Source organism: Cynocephalus volans, chromosome 1, assembly GCF_027409185.1.
Source record: "Cynocephalus volans isolate mCynVol1 chromosome 1, mCynVol1.pri, whole genome shotgun sequence".
Taxonomy (NCBI): Eukaryota; Metazoa; Chordata; class Mammalia; order Dermoptera; family Cynocephalidae; genus Cynocephalus; species Cynocephalus volans.
In genome coordinates, this window is record NC_084460.1 from 83944579 (window position 1) to 83967515 (window position 22937).

The 22937-nt window shown below is 36.9% G+C and overlaps 1 protein-coding gene and 1 pseudogene across 3 annotated transcripts in view; one reads left to right on the plus strand and one right to left on the minus strand.

Annotated features, from left to right (window-relative positions):
- The window catches only part of RSRC1 (arginine and serine rich coiled-coil 1), a 416602-nt gene that overhangs the window by 53354 nt on the left and 340311 nt on the right, over window positions 1–22937 (plus strand). The gene's annotated exons all lie outside the window — the stretch shown is intronic.
- LOC134362877 (probable hydrolase PNKD) lies at window positions 17700–18784 on the minus strand (annotated as a pseudogene).

A 22937-nucleotide genomic window follows, 5' to 3' on the forward strand; every position in this document is an offset into this window, starting at 1 on the left:
GAAAAAATATAACATGTAGGGTTTGATACTCTCTGAGCTTTCAGGCACCCACTGAGGGTCTTGGAACATGTTACTCATGGATGGGGAGGAACTAGTGTAGTAAGACCCATGAGAAAGAGGAGGGCTCTTCTCAGAAATAGACGTTCTAGACTACTTTAATGGGTTTACTTTAAGTTCATTTTAAAAATTGGGATTACCTACTTGCATGTACTAAAAATTTTGTGATAGTGTGTTGGAATTTAAAAAAAAAAAATAGCTTGAAGCTATTCTTCTTGAGCCAAGAAGAAAAGCAAAGGTGAAAACTAAAATTTATTGAGCATCTACTATGTGCCAGGAATTGTGGGATTATGCTATCATCAGAGGTTATTTTATTTGATTGTCACCACAACCTATCTAACTTTCTAAGTCTGACTATTACCTTCACTTAACAAATGAGGAAGCAGACTTACAGAGTTCAAATAACTTGCTCATACTTATATGACCACAGCCAGGGATTCATACCACTTTTGATTTCAGACATTTGTTCTTGCACCTCTCCACTGTTGTCCACCAGGTTTACTCTTTGTTCCCCTTGACAGGATGACTGGCTCTGGAGCCTGAATACCCTCTTGTGCTAATGTCTTTCTATTAGTCAGCTATTGCCACAATAATGGCACATAGTAAGCCATCTCAAAACTTAGGGGCACACGACAAATAGCATTTATTTCTCATACAGACATCTGTGAGTCAGCTGGGCCTCTTCTGATCTAGGCTGAGCTCTTTGGGCTCGGCTCCAGGTTGGGTGTTGGATTAAACTCTGCTCCTTGTACCTTTCATCCTCCTTCGATTAGCAGCTATTCGAAGCAGGTTCTTCTTAGACAAAAGGGAAACAAGTCCAACTTTCTCAGCACATTTAAATCCTCTGCTCAGTGTGACTTCTGCTAGCATGTCGTTGGCTGGAGTAAGCCATGTGGCTTAGCTCAAAGTCAAGGGCAAGGAAGAATACTCTACCTGTGGTGGGAGTAGGGGAAATGACTGTATCTAAATAATCAAAACTGCCAAACTCTTGATGGACCTTATGAAGAAAATACAACAGGATAAAGAAAGTGTAAACTTTTGTTTAATGTCTTGGGTGGCTTCTCTAAATACTAAAAGTAAATCATGCTCTGTGAAAGATACTTAGATTTTTACATCTTAAAAATAAAGTGCATGGAGACCAAACACCATTAATTGGTATAGTACTGAGCTATAGATATCAGAAGTTTTCTCATTGAATACTATTTTTTAGTTTGGCCTCCTGGTTTATATTTTCCATCTTTTTCAATAACTGGGGTGAGGAAAGGGCGTGTTAATGCTATCTAATGGATTTCTTTTATTTTTGTAATTAGTATCTATGTAATGACAAAGAATGAACATAACTTCCAGTGGAGTAGTTAGGGGAATTAGCATTTTTATTTAAATCTCAATTTAAATTCTAATCAAATTTATTGGGGGCATTAATTGTTTCAATCCATTTAAACTTGGTTCATTAGAATCTAAGCTTTTGGGTTGCTTACTTTTTCAGGTTTTCATTATTGCATGTTGGGAACCAATGCTTCCAACCCATTTATATGTATAAGGCTGTTGACACAGAGCCTAGAAGAAATTTTAGACCAAAAGGATAATGGATTCAGAGGCACTAACATCAACATTATTGTTGTGATATTTGTTAGGAAATTTTTTAGGAAATTTTGTTGTGTTGCTAAAGATGTTCACTGGCTTTATTGCTTTAGATTTGATTGTGGGGTAGGGTTAGGGGAGTGAAACGAAGAGTGGGTAAAAGGCGTGAGTATTCTAAAATTTGAACTCTTTTCAGGATAAACAGAAATGATATGCCTTAACTCCTCTAGATAAAAAGGAAGAATACTTTCTAATCTTTGGATATTGTGTCATCTTATCATCAGCTTCTCTCCATTCCCTTTCCCCTTGAAATAATATTTATTTATTTATTAAATTTTTATTGAATCATAATTGATTATACATATTTTTGAGGTTCAACGTTGACATATGTTGATCAAATCAATATTACTAGCATATATATTGTTACAAATTGTACTTATTCTTTATGCCCCTTATCCAATCTCTCCCCATCCCCTTCTACCTCCCCCTACCCCCCTCTAATTACCCTAGATTTCTTCTCTCCTTCTGAAAGAGTAATGGTTACTCTGTTGATTTGTTGCCTAGATGATCTGTCCAATGCTGAGAGGTGTGTTCAGGTCCCCCAGTATTATCATAGAGCAGTTGCTTCTTCTGTCTTTTTGGAATGGGCTTTGTGGAGAGAGGACACCCTCTTCTTTTCTTTGGTCTCTGCTGGTGACTCTCCTTGTGTCAATGCACTCCAGTGCCTGGCAGACCATCTGCATGGTGGTTGTGGCGTCTAGCTGCTTTCGTGGCAGCCATGATTATTGTGGTGGCTGTGGTGGGTCACCCACATGGAGTCAATGTTTTTGGCATGCTCCTTACCTAGTTGGTGGTGGTGATGGTGGTGTGCCTGGTTGTGGGTGGGGGTCCGGTCCCTGGACCCATGCCTCAGGACCCCTGGCAAACCCCATGGCCCTGGCTGTGTGCCTGGTTGTGGGAGGGGGGGTCTGGTCCCCAGCTTCATGCCTCCGGACCCTGGGTGGGCCCCATGGTGCTGGCAGTGTGCCTGGTTGTCCCCCCTATCTGGCTTGGTAGTGCAGGAGACTTCCAGTCCTTCTAGGTGTTATAGGTGTTCTTTGGTGAAATGAGACCTTTACTAGTTAATATAAAACCTTGTCTCTGGTTGTGGGTACTCTGTTTTTGCTTTCAGTTCTGTGTTAGATTATTTGCTGTTCCCACCACTTAAACTCTGCACTGGAACTAATTTGTTGTCCTTTGCTTACTTCTAAAGTGGGGGAACTTCCTGTGGGGACTAGTACTTGAGTTCTGTAGCTGAGCTCAATTGCTGCTTTGCTGTTGATTCCCTGGGGAAGGCTTTTTGTGCAGCTCGGGTTTTAATGGTTGACTTTGTAGGATTTCCGGGTTTAGTGAAATCCAATGTACCTGGGTTGTGTAGAAACACTGATCTGGGCCTGAGTCTTTTCACCAAACTGTACCCCATACAATTCTGTATTCCTGACCAGTCTTTTCTGAGTGGTCCTACACTGATTGCGGGGCAGATCAGCTGTCCTTGCCATGTCCCAGTGTTCTGGTGGGCCCATCTTCCCTACCACCCGTGCTGCAAGCATGTCCCGTGGGATGGGCTATACGCTGGTCCCTTGCAATGACTCACTGGCCTCTGAGTGGCTCCTTTTTTTCAGTTTTGTGGCTCCTCCTATGTGGGTCCATGGGAACCCTGTTAGTGGTCTTGCTGGCTTGGGGGCTACCAAGGCCCTCCTCTTCCCTGTCGCCTCCATGCAACTTCATCCAGAGGGCACAGCTGTGGCTTTTGCTGGCTTCTGCTCTGTGTGCTCAGCAGTTCCAGCCTGGATGCAGCCGGGGCTTGAAACTGTCGGAGCGATTTTTTCTTTCTCTCATTGTGGCTTCTCCCACCTTCATGCACTCCGTAGGTCTCTTCTCCTTTTCCCCTGAGCTCTAGCAGCCCCAACTTGGTTGTCATTGCTTTTGAATAGTTGTAAATTAGTTGATTTGTGGGAGAGAGTGACACTGGGGACTGTCTAGTTCCCCATCTTGACCAGAAGTCAATATTTATTTCTTTAAATAAAAGTGAGTTAATGTTAAGTTTTCTGGTGAGAGTTTAATGATTCCCATTTTGAAATTGTTGTAGACATCTTGGGATGATGCACAGCCAAGGCTTAGAAGCACTGTTCTGTGCTACTAGGTAAGGTGTCATTGAGGTGGTTAAAATTTAGAAGATAGGTACACTAATATCTAATGTTCTTGTAGATCTATTTATATTCATATTGTGTTATTGTGAATTACATGCATTTTTTGTTATAACAGTACAACTTGGTGCCTATGTTGTATTTGGCTCAGCAAAACAGAGATGAATGGGCCAAGATGTCTTCTCTGAAAAATCTTTCGGAATAGAAGGGTATTTATACTCTGGGTGTTAAGGAGTACTTCGTATAGATCCATATGATAATAACTGAAAATTATGGCCCAAACCAACCTATTTCTATCTTTGCTGTTGATTGTAGCAATGTTTCCTTTAAATTAGCAAGAAAGTTTTACTTTAAGAAAATTAGACTTCATTATGGCAGAACCCAGGCCTATCTTATTCACCACTGTATCATCAGCATCTTGAAAAGTTCTTCCTAGAACATAGGAAGATGAATGAATGAATGTTGCTATAAAACATATGAGATCTTCCCTCAGTGTGAGTCTCCTTTTACTCTTCTAGCAAATGTTATTTAATCAGTCTCTATAATTGGAAATTTTAATGTGGGAATATAAAACCACAGTGGTTTTATGTAAAGCATATCCTAAAAGTTTATTCTAGAGAAATTTATGCTAGAAATTATAGATTATCTGTAAAGAAACTACTTTCAGAATTTTGCTGTAGAATTTTGTTTTGTTTTCAAATTCATAAGTGAAACTTCTGTAGGCTTATCTTACATGGAAAAAGACAAGGGGAGAAGATTAATGAGCAAAAGCAAATTACAAAGAAGCAGGAGACATCTATCATATGTGGAACTATAGTTTTATTATTAACTGCCAGGATTATTACACTAATAACTGTTCTATTTTTAATAAAGGATTTTACTTACGTGATTTCCGCAATAAATTATTTTTGTTCTTTTATTCATGGAAAATAAATTTTATTTTTAAATATTAAGAATACTTTTTGTGCTTTTAAACTATTTATACACTTATTTTAAAAATTTACAAAATTATAAAAATGTTTACAAAAAGAGTGATTTTGCATTGTATTTTATCTTTTAATCATAGCCAGTGTTTTTTTTAAGGCCTGTATACTTTGTACCACAGGATTAGATTTCTATTTTTAAAAAGCATGTAGACTAACTATGCTTCTAGAATGATGTGAAATATTGGTGATCCCTGGATATGTGTTTTTTCTTTGATGGCTGACAATTTACATTGAGTAATTGTTTTATAGTGGCAATTCCGCTAGGTAACCTAATATAAATTTAAATGCATTTGTTTTAGTAGCATATTTTGTCTCTCATCTTATTTTCTAATTGAAGAGAAGGGGCAAAAGCTAAGTTTGTATGGAATTTAAATTCATTTGGCTATAGTACTTAAGCATATTAGTCAATATTTATCAAAAAAGATGCACTAAAGGTTTCCTAATAAGGTTTTAAGATTATTGATTGGAAAAGAGTTTGAAAATATCTTTTTGCTCCTATTTTTCCCTATATAGGCTTCTTGAAGTTTCTCCAAATTAGATTTTAAATTCCAATTAGGAGGTTGAGTATACTAAAATAAAAGCAAATGCAACCAAAATGGCCTCACCTTATGGCTAGTTAGGCTTTTGAGAGAATAAGCGAAACCTTTGCTCTGAGCATGGCTTTGAGAAAGATATGCATCTTAATGAACACATTAATTAGAACCATAACTATTTATAGGATAATTAGAAATGAAGCTTGGTAAACTGAGCTTTTCCTGCAATTAATGGAGGATTAATTACTAGAGGTAATGAAGTGGATTTTTAAATGCATTAAGGTGAAGTACAGAGATGAGCAAGGCTTTGTGATAGTTGCATAATTATTTCAGGCTTTTTGAGCATACCTCATATGAGATCATTAATAAGCATCATTGCATCGTTATGTATGCACTTAAAAAGACTTACCACCAAAATGACTGCCTAATTATTTCTAATTGGCAGGACTCTGTGTAGTCATTGAGCTGTTTGTAGCCATTTTAAGGTTCATTTAACTATGCTTGGGGCCATGTGATAGATGGAAAAAGCTTCAACTACATGCTGGCCTTGGCTGGCGCCGTTAATCAATTTTGGTGGGCTTCAGTTTAAATGCATTTTCTCATGCAGAGGTCAAAACCTGAAGTAGTCCAAGCAAAGTTTTGCTTTTTGAAGCCACTTGACTGTATTCATTAGCAATTAGTAAAATAATTGTGTCTGTCACTATATTTGGATTTCCATATGACTTGGTATTCTTTTATCGCTGTCCCTTCTTATTCCATATTTGCTTCACTGGAAACGAAATATTCTTCCAATAAACCCTTTTACCGACTTCACTGTAGTGGCATATGTTCCGATATACTACCTTTCTTCATTCATTTGTTAGCTTAAACGGTGTTGTACATTTCAACACAATTATCTAATTTGCTCCTGATTGATTGCTGGTGAAAGTTTCTACCCAAGGACAACATTTTAGGGCTTTTAAGGACATCTCTAAGGAATTAGTCATTAAGCATTAAGAGAGGAAGTTAAGAAGTAGTCAAATCGAATTCTGACATTTACCAGAGTTTTGTAGTTAGAAGCATCTATATCTAAGATGTTGAAGGCAAAAAATGTGTATATATATTTTCCACCTCCCCTCCCCAAAGGACAGATGATGCAGGCAAGTTGTGTGATAGGGGTAAGCTGTGTAATGTCTACATTTGTTTTTAAAACTCTTTATTAAATAGTATATTAGTAATCTAGTGCTTTTATGTTTGAATGTCAATTAAATGATATATCATTCTTTATAATGCAATTGATACAAAGTTTTTTAATCATGATATCAGATTTAATGTGACATCCCATTAGCTAAGCATCTGTAAAGGTTTTCAATGAGCCTGTTGTCTTGTTTCACATAATCATAACCATCTGTGGGAGGTTGTCAGGGTATACATGCCATTAGAGTGGTTTAAGAAAACAGTGGTGAAGCAAATTACAGACTAATAAAATAAAGGTCAATTATATCCCTTTGTTATGAAAAATATGGTTCTAATCATTTCCTTAATGTTAATGCTCAAGGTTAAAATTACTTATGCAGAATATTTTAAGGTATTGCCAACTTTATTAAAACTAGATGTGTGTATTCAGTTCCCTTAACAGTTTCATTATTCAAGAATTTGGGGGCTTACATGTCAATCAGGCAGTGCATATTTCTTAGGAACTGACTTAATTACTGTGGATTTTAGTCTGTTGTTTCAGTATTTAGAAACAAATGGACTGAACTAAATAATCTCTCCAATGAATCAACCTGTTCTGGACTAGAATTATGAGCTGCTTTTAGTTTTTGATAATGCCTTTTGAATATTTTTAACACATATTTTAGGAGAAAGAGGAAACAAAGCTAGTAAATGTATTCCTTGTTTGCAATAAGTATGTGAAGTGTTATAAACTTAGACTGTATCTTAATAGAATTGGCTTTGTCTTTGGTTATTAGGAAATGCTAGTCTGTTTTCAAAGCTAAGAGTAAAAGAAAAATAATAATTTAAAGGTTGGAATGGAATTCCCTTTTGATGTACAGAAATCACAATTGTTTTATCCTTTGAGGTTATAAATTGAAATTGAAATTTGTAATCTTGAATGAGGGTCTGGTTTTTTTTTTTTTTTTTTTTTTGAGTGGTGGTATACTTTCTTTTCTTTTTCTTTTTTCAGGTGGCCAGTACAATGTGGGTAGTGTATTTTAAGTGGTTATTTTAGGGAATCGTAGTTGTGAGACTCCTGTTGGTATACTTAAATGGTCAAGATGTTAATGTTTTGCTTCAAGTAAATTCTTTTTATTTTTCATAAGTTTGTGCAGAATGTATTTATGAAAGTGTTATCAGTAGTGCTGTAGAAAAATGGGGCAGTATTGTATGTTATTTTGTTGGCTTTAAGTCTGCGTATTAAGGTACACTGTGAAATAATTAGATATATTAATACTTGCTAACCGTAAGAGTATGAGAAAGAAAATATTACCATAGGATTCCTGTATACTTCAATTTCTTCAAGAACATTGACATAATCAAGCCCTCATTTGATATTTTTTGGAACTGTGGTATAATTATGTCAGGATCCTCCGGTTATCCTACTGGAAGATAAGAAACTACATGGAACAGAGATGAGACATTCCAGCTGAGTCTCCCTAAACCAGTCAACCTATCTACATCAAACGTGCAAATGAGGGGCTCCTAGACCACAGTTTAGCAAACTGGGGTTCACTGGCTTGCTGTCTGTTTTTGTAAATAAAATTTTATTGGACCACAGCCACACTAATTTGTTTACCTATTGTCTGTGGCTGCTTTCTTGTTTTAATAGCAGAGTTGAGTAGTTGCTTCAGAGACCTCATGCATCTCAAGCCTTAAATTTTTATGATTTGGCCCTTTAAGGAAAAGTTTGCTGTTCTAGACCGTTCAGCAGGTGACCCAACAACTGATCCAGCTCACCACAGAGATTAGCCGTGCCAGCTGAGACTAGAAGTAACGTCTTGTTGATCTAGAGAACTGTTGAAATAATAAGTGTTTGTTGTTTTAAGCTTCTGAGTTTTGGGGCAGTTTATTATACAACAAGAATTAACTGATGTAACATTGAAGAGAATAAGAGTGGTTTTTCCATGTGATTTGTTTAATCATACTGTTTTGGCATTCATATTAAAACATCTCAGTGGTTTTCATTATTTTAATTTATAGAATTTTAAACTTTGGCAAATTTTTTTCATAAATTCTATTTTATTAAAATGATGGACATAGTTGAGAGGATTTATTTTATTAATATTCATTTGGATTGCAATATTGGCAGTTTTGCAATGTTTTGCATTCGTTTTTGGTATAAGTGCCTCAGGATTTGTTATCTAGATAATAACTACATTTAGTTTCTTGGCTGTACAACTTGTAACTAGATTATTAGTTATATGTTGGAGGATATAACAAATAGTTAACATTGCTCAAAAAACATTTCTGAGTGCTTTATTTGATTTCTTGTACAGCTAATGTGGGCATTTGATTATATTCACTTTAAACTTCTGGAGTAAAATTATTGCTACCCTATTTTTCTGTTCTGATTGCCTGTTTTTCTTCATGTTTGAGAAGATTCAAAATTATATTCTGAAAGAAATCTTGATCTTAGCCTCAAATGCTTCTTGTGGTTCCCCTAATCAAAGAGGTGAGTTATTCTTTTGGTTCAGACTTCGGTCTCTTTTATTAGGATCCTCAGTTTCTATAAGAAGATGCTGCCTCTATCCCTATTTGGATTGAATGTTAAAATATATATCTCTGTACCTACAGTAGCTATATAAAATAGTTGCCTACCAGGAACTTGTCAAGGAACATAATCTCACTGCTATGTGGAAACTTTCGAAAGGTTTGCGAGGAAGAGTATTTATGGAGGAATGCTTAAAGAATATATAGTGTATCTATTTTTCTTTTAGTTTAAAATCCACTCCTTATTTAAGCCCAAGTCATATCTGGACTCATATTGACCTTCTTCAGAATAGGTTTTACTGAAGTGTCTTTTGGCATGTAGCCTGTAATTAGTGAAGTTACTGGAAGTTCCCCTGTGAAATTCATTGGAGGGTTTATTTTAAGAATGATCTCAAGGATAGGGATAGTTGTACCTGACTTGATCACCTGACTTGTTTTTATTCTATGAACATTATGGTCTTGCTTCTTTTGAAGTAGCTGTTGGAAAGCTTGGATCCAGATTTTTGGTCTAATTATAACAAATGTAGGGTCCTTGTATCCTGTTTTGTATATTAACCTGGTTAATGGTTCTGTCTTTTTTTTTTTTTTCTCTTTTCCTTTGCTCTTCCTCCCTCCCCCCCTTTTAAAATTTATGTCTCACTTTACTTTATATTTATTTTTGGAATTATGTGTGAGACTATAAATAAGAAATTATACATGTGAAGTCCTTTGGACTTGTGCTTGACAAGGTAGAGTAAGTCTACTCAGCCTATCTCTCCCACTGATTACAACTAAAAACCCTGGACAAAATACTAAAGGCTACTAGCAGGTCAATTGGGGAGGATATTCAAAACTTGAAGAAGTGACCCATATGCACTGAGTTGCCCATCTTTATTTCCTCTTTACTCTCCCAGATTTGACTCATGGAAATCCCAGTCACAGAATTGCATAGCTGAGCAAGAGCAGGAGAAACTCTTGGAGAACACCCCCCCCACCCCCTGCCCATATTTCTGGCTAGAAAATGGAGGAAAGGAGATCCTGCAAGCCAGAGAGTGTAGCAGCAGTCATTGAATTTTGTTTGTTTGTTTGTTTCCCCTTTTTTCTCTCCTGGTCCTGCCTTGAGGGAAGTCCCAGATGTGGAGTGTGGAATCCCTGTTAGTTTTTTCTCCCTCTTTTCTCTCACTGCTTTGTTTGCCCCGAGAGTCGTCCCAGTTGTGTGGAACTGCATGGTGGCAACACAGGTGGCTAGAACCGCAAGAAAAACCCCATCTTTTTTGCCAGAAGTCTGGGAAAATTTGCTCCTGGGAGCCAGAGATTGTGGGGGTAATCCCAGAAAGGAGAGAGCTGGAGAAAGGGATCCTCTTATTCTGTGTATGACTGGCACAAGGCGTGGGCTCACTGCTGAGCTGCACATGAGTGGACAAATTCAAAGCATCATGACAAAAGTTTTGAAAACTAAACTGACCCACAACCCACAGAAAGTGAGACAGAACTTTGGTCTAAACAAAACTGTACTAATTGCTTGCTAAAACGAACAACAAAATCAACTTTCTACAGAGGATTTTAATAGATACAGAGTCTCACAACATGATATTCAGATGTCCAGAATCCAATCCAAAAATACTCAGCATGCAAAGAACCAGGAAAATGTAACCAGTATTTAAGGGAAAAGACAACAGAGATGAACAACTCCAGGATGAACTAGATGCTGGATTTATCAGGAAGACTTTTAAAAAGCTTCTATAACTGTGCATCCTGAGGTAAAGGTAAACTCTTTTGAAATGAATAGAAAGAACTTCTTAGCAGAGGAATAGAAACTATAAAAAAGATCCAAATGGAAATTTTATAACTGAAAAATACAATATCTGAAGTAAAAACTTACTGAATGGGCTGAATATCCGACTGGAGATGACAAAGGGAAGAGTGCACTTGAACATACATAAATGAAATAATCCAATCTGAAAGACAGAAAAAAAAAAAAACAACAGTGAATGAAAACTCAGGAACATGTGAGACAATAACAAAATATCTTATATGTGCATAATTGGCGTTCTGAATGAGAAAAGAGCTCCCTGGTAGAAAACATATGTGAAGAAGTAATGGCCAAAATTTTCCAAATTTGATAAAACATTCATTTTTATATTTAAGAGGTTCAGTGAATCCCAAACAGGGTAAACTCAAAGAAAACTGTTCAGACATATCATAATCAAACTGCTAAAAAATGTGGATAATTATTCTAACTGTTCATGATTTTAGGGTCAAAAGAAATATTTATCTTTTTGATATTTATGTATTCTGCTTTGCTACTCAGATATGCATTAATATATTTCCTATTGTGCCTAAGTAGGAAAAATTAGAAATGAGGAAAACAGTGTTTCATTTTTTTATGCAATCATGAAAATGATTTTTTGTTTTCTTTTTTTTTTGTCTTTTTCGTGACGGGCACTCAGCCAGTGAGTGCGCTGGCCATTCCTATATAGGATCCGAACCCGCGGCGGGAGCGTCGCCGCGCTCCCAGTGCCGCACTCTCCCGAGTGCGCCATGGGCTCGGCCCTTGAAAATGATTTTTTAAAGAACAACTTTCACATATTATGTTGAGTGAGACATTAAAGGGAAAGAAATATGTTAGCAGCACATCTCTTCTCCAAACTGATGCAGTTATCTTGACGGTTGATTTAGTTGACCACCGTAGGTTAAAAAGATTAGGTAGCATGTCTTTGTTCACATTTTAACCAAGGGAATGTTTTTTGGGTCCATTGTAAAGTCCGCAAAATTAAACAGAGTTATTTACATGTCATCATCTTTTAGGATGTTTATTTAATCTTTTTTTTTTTTAATGTTAGAAATGATTAGTAATCTTCACTTGAAATTCATTGTTAATTATTTTAACTCTCTCAGCTTAACATTTAAATAAATTTAGGCTCTGTCCAATTTAATAACGAAATAAATGTTGCTTCATCAATTGGTGGAAGATTTATTGAGTGAAAACTTTTTCTCTGAATTTGTGCTAGTTATTTACTTAGCGTGGAAACCAAATTTTTTTACCCCCTTTTTGAGAACCTTGATGTTGATTCAGGATATGTGATTTTTTAAGGCATATTTGTTTCAGTTTTTATAGTTGATTTTTATTTATCTATTATCTATAATAGTTACTGATTTGAGTAATTTAATTTTTGCTTTATGATTTATATCTATGATTGTTTATATGTATATAGGGTCTATGATTTTTATGTATATTTATGAAACAATCATAGATTGGTGGGGCTAAAACAGATGGACCATTTGCACATAACTCATCCTTCAGTGCCTGTTGAATTTTAGTAGCTGTGCAGAATCTGATGTTTTAACAAAGTCAGTATGTACATGTTTGACACTAAACATTAATTTGAAATTATATTTATTTTTAATAAAAGCATACTTGGTTATTATCAAAATCCAAATCTTACTGATATTTTAATATTAACTTAAGTCTTATATTCTTATAAAGCCTCCCTCAACTGTTTGTTTCCTACTCAGATTTAATATACTTATCACTGAATATACATGAAGAATTAACCAAGAAAGTTAAATATAAAGTTTACCATATGACCCAGCAATTCCATTCTTATAGATCCACCCAAAAGAAATGGAAATATATATCCACACAAAGACTTGCACATGAATGTTTTCAGCATCATTATTTATAATAGCTTAAAGTGAAAACAGTCCAAATGCTCATCAACTGATGATGAATGTATAGATAAATTGTGGTATATCCATACAACAGAATATTATTCAGCAACAAAAAGGAACAGACCACTGATAAGAGCTGTGACATGGGTGGACCTAAAAATATTATGGCAAGTGAAAGAAGCAAGATACAAGGGACCGCATACTGTATGATTGCATTTATGTAAAATATCCAGAAAAGGCAAGTCTGTGAAGACAGAAAACAGGTTAATGATGGCCTAGGGTGGAGAATGGGGATTAATAGTAAATGAATATGAAGGATCTTTTGAGGTGATGAAAATGTTCTAAAACAGATCTATGGTGGTGGTTGCACAACTTAGTAAACTTACTAGTCAGTGAATTTTACACATAAAATTGGTGAATTTTGTGATATGTAAAATATATCTCAACAAAGTCATTAAAAAAGAAAAAAATCCAAAATAGTATATTTTATCTCACCATTGGGATTGTAGCCACTTCAAGACCTAGCTTAATGCTTGATATTTGGTAGGTGCTTCAGAAATGTTTGATTTCATTTTTAATAAGTCAAGCTTTCAAAAACTAAACAGAGCCTAGTATTTAGGAAAGTATTCTAGAGAGATGAGTCCCAAACCAGTAAGTAAGATAGATGAAGTTTATTTTTCTTAAAGCTTTTAATTCAAGGATCAGGTAGTGGATGAAAATTTAAGTCATAAATATTCAGCCTAATGAATTGTCACAGACTGAATGTATCTGTGTAAATACTACTGAGGTCAAGAAATAAAATACAGGCATAACTTGATATTGCAGGTTAGGTTCCAGACCACTGCAATGATGTAAATATTGTAGTAAATTGAGTCACACAAATTTTTGCATTTGCTATTGTGTATAGAAATTATGTTTCCACTACACTGAAGTCTGTTAATTGTGTACTAGCATTATGTCTAAAAAATGTACATACCTTGGTTTAAAAAAACTGCTAAAAATTAAAAAAAATTGCTAAAAAATGCTAACAATCATCTGAGCCTTCAGCAGTTTGTAATCTTTTTGTTGGTCGGTAGTCTTGCCTTGATATTGATTGCTGCTGATTGATCACGGTGGTAACTAATGAAGGTTGGGGTGACTGGCAATTTCTTAAAATAAGACAACAATGGAGTTTGCTGCATTCTTTGGCTCTTCCTTTCACAAGAGATTTCTCTGTAGCATGCAATGCTGTCTGATAGCATTTTGCCCACAGTAGGATTTCTTTGAAAATTGGAGTAAATCCTCTCAAACCCTGATGGTGCTTTATCAACTAAGTTTATGTAGTATTCTAAATCCTTTGTTGTCATTTCAACAGTTTTCACAGCATCTTCACCAGGAGTAGATTCCATCTCAAGAAACCATTTTCCTTGCCCATCCATGAGAAACAACTGCTCATTCGTTAAAGTTTTATCATGAAGTTGTAGCAGTACAGTCACATCTTCAGTCTCTACTTGTAATTCTAGTTTTCTTATTGTTTCCACTACATTTGCAGTTACTTTCTCCATGGAAGTCTTGAACCCCTCAAAGTCATCCTAGAGGGTTGGAATCAACTTCTTCCAAACTCCTCTTAATGTTGATATTTTGACCTTCTCCCATGAATTATGAATGTTCTTAATGGCATCTAGAATGATAAATCCTTTCCAGAAGGTTTTCAGTTTACTTTGTCCAGATCCATCAGAGGAATCACTGTCTATGGCAGCTATAACCTTAAGCAATATATTTCTTAAATAATAAGACTTGAAAGTCATCATACTCCTTGATCCATGGGCTGCAGAATGGATGGTGTGTTTGCAGACAGGAAAACATTAATTTCCTTGTACATCTCCATCAGAGCTCTGGGGCGACTAGATGCATTGTCAATGAACAGTAATATTTTTAAAGGAATATTTTTTTCTGAGGAGTAAGTCTCAACAGTGTGCTTGAAATATTCACTAAACCGTACTGTAAACATATGTGCTGTCATGTAGGCTTTGTTGTTCCATTTCTAGAGCACAGGCTGAGTAGATTTAGCATAATTCTTAAAGGCCCTAGGATTTTTGGAATGGTAAATAAGCTCTGTCTTCAACTTAAAGTTACTAACTACGTTAGCTTGTAACAAGAGAGTCAGAGTCAGCCTGTCCTTTGAAGCTTTGCCAGGCATTACTTCTCTGGAGCTATGAAAGTCCTAGATGGCATCTTCCAATATAAGGCTGTTTTATCTACATTGAAAATCTGTTGGTTGGTGTGGCCACCTTCATCAGTGATCTTAGTTAGGTCTTCTGGATAACTTGTGGTAGCTTCTACACGAGCACTTGCTGCTTCCCCTTGTACTTTGATGTTAAGGAGATGGCCTCTTTCCTTAAACCTCATGAACCAACAACCTCTGCTGGCTTCATATTTTCTTCTGCTGCTTCCTCACCTCTCTCAGCCTTCATAGAATTGAAGAGAGTTGGGGCCTTGCTCTGGGTTAGGCTTTGGCTTAAAGGAATGTTGTGACTATTCTTATTTTCTACCCAGACCACTAAAACTTTCTCCATATCAGCAAGGAGACTGTGTTGCTTTCTTATCATTTGTGTGTTCACTGGAGCAGCACTTACAATTTCCTTCAGGAACTTTTCCTTTGCATTCCAACTTGGCCTAGTTTTTGGCCTGTCTCAGCTTTCAAAATGCCTTACTCACTAAGCTTACTTATTTCTAGCTTTTGATTTAAAGTGAGAGACATGCGACTCTTCCTTTCACTTGAACACTGAAAGGCCATTGTGTCTCAGGCATAGGGAGAGATGGGAGAAACTGCCAGTTGGTGGAGAAGTCAGAGCATACACATTTATCATTTAAGTTTGCAGTCTTATATGGACACGATTCATGGTGTCCCCAGACAATTACAATAGTAACATCAAGATCACTGGTCTCATCACCGTAACAGATATAATAATAATAATAATAATAATAATAATAATAAAAGAAATTTGGAATATTGCACAAATTACTAAAATGTAACACACAGACATGAAGTGAACACATGCTGTTGGAAAAATGGCACCAATAGACTTGCTTGACACAGGGTTGCCATAAACGTTTAATTTGTTAAAAAAAAAAAAAATGCAGTGTCTGTGAACAGCACAATAAAGCAAAGGGAAATAAAATGAGGTATGCCTGTATTAATACCCTTGAACCCCTGCTCATACCCCCTTACAATCATTACTCTTCTAGTTCCCCAAAGATAACCACTATACTAACTTCTAAATCCACTTGGAAGGTTTTCTTGTTTTTGAACTTTGTATAAATGTACTCGTTTAATGTATAATTTTTCTGTCAGATTTCTTTTGCCCAAATTCTTTGAGATTCATTTATGTTATTTCATGTAGCTCTATATTGTACAGTATTTCAAAATATAAATATACCACATTTTATCTAAGTTACTAATGATGGGCAGCTGGGTTGTTTTCATTTTGGTATTATGAAGAGTGGCACTAAAAACTTTTTTTCTACCTGTCTCCTTTGCCTATGTGCATCCTTTTTTTCACACATACTTAGGAGTAAAATTGCTGGTTTATAAAATATGTATATGTACAACTTAATGCCAAAACTGTTTGTTTATAAAATATGTATATATGTGTACAACTTAATGCCAAACAGTTTTCCAAAGTTTTTATACTCATTTAAATTCCCACCAGTGGTATATGAGAGTTCCCCCTGCTTCACATTCTACTATCATTTGATAATGTCAATTACTTTAACCATTTTGGTGGTTATATAGCAGTATCCCTTTGGGTTTTAATTATACTCCTCTTGTGACTAATGAAGGTGAATACGTTTTCATTTTTCACTTGGCCATTTGGATATTCTCTTTTATGAAGTGTCCGTTTAAATCTCTTGTCTATTTTCATATTAAATGGTTTTATATTAAATGATTTAAAGCAGTTTTTAAGTTTTTTAGGTTTCTAAGTTACACAGAGCCCTCCTCCTCCCAGCTGGGATGGGACCAAGGATCAAATGGAAAATCACAAGGGAATGTTCTTAGCAAACTGCAAAGGGCCAATGAATGTTGGGGTTAAAAAAAATAAATCTTTATTGACTAAAAGAGGAAAGGAGTTTAGGATAAAGTAAGAGAGATTAAGTTAGATAGAGGAAGGCAGGCAGAAGTTCCCAAGAATAAGGACCAAAATGAGAAACCTGCAGTGGCTGCAGGGACCATGGCTTTCTCTCCCTGGTGGGCCCTTTTGGTACAGGGCAGGGGTAGAGGCCAGTGGGTAGGACCAGGCCAGAGGCACAGGGAGAGTGTCTGCATCCCAGCCTCCTGTACCTCCTCAGCCTGGGGTGGAAGTTTCCTTGGACACTAGGACCCTCCCTCTTCCCAGGCTGTAGGGGAGCCACTGAGGCAGAGACTGGCCTGACAGCCACACTTCCAGCCCTTTTGGTGTTCTCAGGAATGGCTTTGTCTGAAAAATGCCTTCTCAGGGTTGGACTGGGAGTGGGGAGGCTGGGGAAGCAACAGAGTCTCAGTAAATAAGAGTCCAGTTGCCTATTTTCCAAGACACCACACTTAACCACTTTGAGGGACTGAGTTTCTTCCCCAAACCTGGATGGGGGAGGTTGGAAGATGGACTCAACTTGGTCATGGCTCCTGCTGCCCTGGGTTCCAGGCAATAGTTAGGTGAGGCTTCCTGAGGGGGGAGCTAACAGCAGCCTCCATGCCCTTGCAGCTGTCCCAGGAGTAGGAGAAGGGAGGGACTTTCCCAGTTACATATCTGGAGGTGTCCCAAGGCCTCTTCGTTCCTCTCACACTCGGTGACCCAGCCTCTCTCTGTGGAGTCTCTGAGCCTTCAACTAGCCCCCCTTCCTGTTGGTCTCCATCCCCTTGCCCTGGCCAGCATTGGGGGAGTGATGCTTTCTGTGGGCACCGATGGAGGTGGCAGTGTTGTGATGGTAGGAGTGGTGAGGTGCAGCAATGGGTGGTCTCCCCACTGCTGGGGTGGGCTGAGCTGGGCTGGGGGGCATCACTTGCTCTTGTATATGTCCTTCATCTGGTGGAGCTCCTCCAGGAACTGAGCCTGGGAGCAGCCATCGTTCCCAGTTGGGCCTGGGCCCCAGAACCTCCTGCAGCATCAGGCCATGGATCCTCAGAAACAGGTTATAGGAGGCTCGTCCTCCAGAGCGGAGGCCACGTGCTCTTGTGCTCCATCTGCTGTCTCAGCACCTGCTGCAGCTTCCTCTCCTGGGCCAGGTTCTTGGTCTCCACCATGCCTGCAAGGCCCAGGTTCTCCTCTGTGTACTCATGACCAAGCCACGGCAGGGTGTTGTCCCCCAGCCCCTGCACAGTGTCCAGCAAGTTCAGCATGGTCTCTGCATTGCCCTCAAATGTCCATTCACAGCCAGAGAGGAAGAGCAGATCTCCTGAAAAGAGGCAGGCAGGACCTCCATAGGGCTCCCCATCCAGCAGTAGACCAGAGGGCCTTGTGTGTGGCCAGGGGTGGCTAGAACCTGGATCTAATGCTGTCCAATGTTGACCACATCTTGATGACACAGGGCATGGGTGAGGTAGGGGATGCCACCCTGAGGGCTACTGTACACCCAACAGCCCCTGTGCTGCCAGCTGAGGTCACGGTTCCCTCCACTGTGGTCCCAGTGCTTGTGGGTACGGGTGCAGAGGATGGCCACCAAGGTAACAACCCCCTTTTCAGTGGAAGCCTGCGTGGCCAGAGGGTCAGAAAGGTCCACAGCCACAACCACCTAGGCCTGGGTGTCCATGATGATGAGGTAGCTTCAGTTGTCCGAGAGGACGGGGAGGGGAAGCACCTTTACTCCGCTGAAGAGGCGGGGCTGGGTTTTGGAGGTGGACTTTGGAGTAGTGATTCCATACCCTAAGCATCTACTGTTGGTAGAAGAGGTACCCAAGCCAGGTACGGGTGTACAGGCTGCACCTGCTTCAGAAGAGCAGCTGCTGACTGTGCGCCACGTTGAGGCTGCATTTGCCCCGCCATGCTCGGCAACCGTGGGGGTTCTTGAGCAGGACTAAGACAAGAAGCAGCAGCCCACAGCCGGAGACCCGCAGCCACCGCTCAGGCCAGCCCTGCCAGATCATGCTGGGGGCAGGTGCACTCCGTGATATTTTCTTTGACCCATGAGTTATTTAGAAGTGCAGTTTCAAATATCTAAACATAAAGTGATTTTTCTATTTATCCTTTCATTACTGTTTTCTAACATAATTTTATTTTGGTTCTATGCTTAGAGAACATACTCTGAACGCTTTCCATTCTTAATATTTGTTAAGATTGCTCCATGGTCCAGCATGTGACCAGTTTTTCTAAATATTCTGTATTCATCTTAAAAGAAAGTGTATATTTTGTTATTAGAATTTTTGTCTATATGCAAATTAGATCAAATTTGTTGATTTTGTTCAAATATTCCATCATCTCACTGATCTTTTGTTTGCTTTTTCTTTGTTTCTTCGAATTGTGTGTTAAAACTCTTTCTTGCTTTATACTAATGCATCTTGAGTCTGTATTATTACACATGCCTACAGATATACAATTATAGTTCTCTTAAGGTTTTTGTCATTCTGAAATGTTCCCTCTTATGCTATAGTTAGCATTTTTGGTCTTAAAGCCTAGTTTGTCTGATATGAATATTTTGTCAGTGTTTGCCTGGTATATCTTTTCCATCCTTATACTGTTGAAATTTCTGTGCCCTTATGTTTTATATATGTTTCTTGTAAGCAGCATTTCATTTTGTTTTGCTCTTTTTCTTCCATTAATTGGTTTTTAACTGCATATTAGCCCTTTATCTGTGATAAATTTGCAAATATTTTTTCCCACTTTGTCATTTGGCTTTGCTTATGGTTCTTTTGTTTTTCCATCCCGTTTTTTTTAAAGAATTTTTTTATGAAGTCAAATTTAGCAGTCTTGCACCTGGAATTTTAGAGAGAGCTTTTTCAGATATTCATGTTATAAGAGAATTCATCAACGTGCTTTTCTATTACTTTTCAAAGTTTTATTTTTACATTTAGATCTCTGACCTATTTGGAGTTTATTTTTATATATGGTGTGAGGGAGATCTAATTTTATTTTCCTCCAAATAGCTTGCAGTTGCTCCCAAACCATTTTTTTTAAGACTCTCTTTCCCCCATGATATTACCTTTATAATTTACTAGATTTTTATATGTAATTGGCTATATTGCTGGACTTCCTGTTCTATTCCTTTTGTTTGTCTATTGATGTGCTAGTACAAAACTTTTCTAATTATATAGGCCTTGTAGCATAATATCTGGTAGAGCTATTTTCCCTTGCGAGTTCTTTGCTTTCCACTGTTTTCCTAGCTATTCTTGGGTGTTTATTTTTTCATGTTTAAGGTTCACCTATTCTAGCTCCATAGACGTGCTCATTGAAGTTTTTATTGGGATTAAATTAGAGCTGTAAATTAGTTTAAAAAGACTTGACACCTTGATGAAGTTGAGACAGACTAGCAAGTGACAAGGAATTTCTTTCCATTTGTTCCAGTTTACTTCTGTTTGTTTCAGGAGTGTTTTACAGGGGTTTTTTTGTTTGTTTGTTTTGTTTTTGTTTTTATCTTTTGTTATCTTAAGTTAGGTTTTGAACAATTTTTGTTATGTTTATTTCTAAATATTTTATTTTTTAAGTTTCTGTTGTAAAATGGGATTTTCTCATTTCTTATATCTTCTTACTGGGTTTGGGATTTTCTAAATACAGTACCTGCAAATATAAATGATTTTCTTTCTACATCTTATGCCTCTTATTGTTTTATTTAGTCTAATTGCATTGGCTAGTACAGAATAATGTGTTTGTGTATTGTTTTTAAATTGAACTTTTTATTTCAAGATAATTGTTAATTCACATGCAAGTGTAAGAAATAATGCACAGAGATCCCATGCACCCTTTTACCAGTTTCCCCTGATGATAAAATCTTGCAGAACTGCAGTATAATATCACAGCCATGATACTGACATTGATCCAGTCGAGATAGAGAATAGTTCTGTCACCACAAGAATACATCATGCTCCCCTGTTTCAGCCATACCCAACTTTCCTTTTGCCTATATCCTCCCCACCCTTTTAACTCATGGCAACCACCAGTCTGTCATTTTTTTGGCATTTAACTTGTTCTGTAAATGGAATCTTACAGTATGTAACCTTTGGGATTGGCTTTTTTTTTTACTCAGTGTAGTTCCCTGGCCATTTATACAAGTTCTTGCTTGTTTTAATAATTTATTCTTTTTATTGCTGTTGTATTCTTTTTTATGGGTATTCTTCAGTTTGTTTAACTATTCATCTATTGAAGGATGTACTATTTATTTTCATTTTGGGTTAATATGAAAAGAACTGCTATGATAATTCATGTATAGGTTTTTTTATTTCTCTGGGTTAAATGCCCAAGACTACAATTGCTGAATCATAGCAGTTGCATGTTTCGTTTTGTAAGAAACCACCAAACTCTGAATCTTTTCCAGAGTGACTAAATTTTACGTTCCCACTAGCACTATATGAGCTATCCAGTTTTTCTATAACTTCACCTGCATTTGATGTTGCTATTTTTTATTTTGGCTATTCTCAAAGTTATGTAGTGATATCTCATTGTAGTTTTAATTTGAATTTCTCTAATGGCTAATGATGTTGAACATCTTTTCATGCACTTATTTGCCATCTGTATGTTCTCTTTGGTGCAATGTCTGTTAATATATTTTGCCTATTTTCTCTCTCTTTTTTTTTTTTTACTATTGAGTTTTGATAGTTCTTTATATAAAATTTTAGATACTGGTACTTTGTCAGATATGTGGTTTGCTAATCTTCTTCTAGTGTGTGGTTTGTCATTTCATCCTCTTCACAGAGTAAAAGCTTTAAATTTTGATGAAGTCCAGTTTTATCAATTTTTCCTTTTATGGATTGTGCTTTCGGTGTTAAATCTAAGAACTCTTTGCCAACCACTAGGTTTTGAAGCTTTCCTATGTTTTCTTCTAGAAGCTTTCTCTCCTATATTTTCTTTATATGTTTTGCCTTTAAATCTGTGATCCATTTTGAGTTAATTTTTTTATAAGGTATGAGGTTTAGGTCAAGGTTCATTTTTTTGCCATGTGAATATTTTTAAAAGCTCCCTAGGTGACTGATAAGTGGCCAGAGAATCATTGAACTAGATGATCAGCAAAACTATTTCTGGTCCTGAAGGTTTATGAAATGCTTTTCTCAAACTGTACTGAGGAGCACTAGATATTCACTAGGGCTCTGACGACAAGGGAGCAAAATGAATTTGGTAAATGTGGCATGCTAAGGATCCTTCTTGGAACTTCAAAATATAGAATGGCTTATAGTCAGAATTCTGGATACATGAGAGAAATTCCTATCATCTGCGAGAGTGTCTATTTGGGGAGGTGTGATGGAAATGATCCCAGAGTTAAGAAAAATGCTGTGAATTATGGCTTTTTGTGGACTGGATTACTTTCTCAGTCCCTTGGCATAAAGTTGCCTGTACATTTTGTTGAAAAATTAGTGATAAAAAGAGTTCAATTTGAAATTTCCTGTATGAGTTTTCTTAGATGTTGTTATCATAGTGTGAGATATAGAGCAATGTAAATTTGAACCAAAATCATTTATGGTGTTATTATAATTTATCTTTTAGTTGTACACATGCTATTTTATTAGGAAGAGGAAAAAATGTCATTTGTTTCTAGTATTAAGTAAATTTAGATACATGAGAAATCATAAATATTTAAGTGAATTTATTAAGGAAAAATATTAAATAATTGTGTAGACTTTAGAAGACAGTACAAAAATTGGGGAAGTAGTACATGAATTCATTTATTTTTAACAAATATTTGAGTGCCCTCTTTGTGACAGGCACAGTTTTAGGTACCTGGGATACAATAGTCAGTAAAAGAAACTGCCCCAGTAGAGCTTACATTCTAGCAAGGAGGACAGTCAATGAACAATAAATATAATAATAAATAAGTAAATTATATAGTATGGAATTATATATGGAAAAAAGAAAATAAGAACAAAGTATGGAACATTGGGAGTTCTGGAGGTCAGGAGAGAGGGCAGTTTTCAGTATTTAACAGGGTAAAATGATAGAGCTTAATGAAAAAGCAAAGATTTGAAGGAGGTGAGAGAGTCTGAGATGTCCAGGGAGTAATGTTAAGGCAGTAGGAGGAGCTAGTGCAAAGGCCAAAAGGCAGGAAGATGTCTGATGTGTTTCTCTCTTAATTTTGTTAATCACAAATCATTTGTA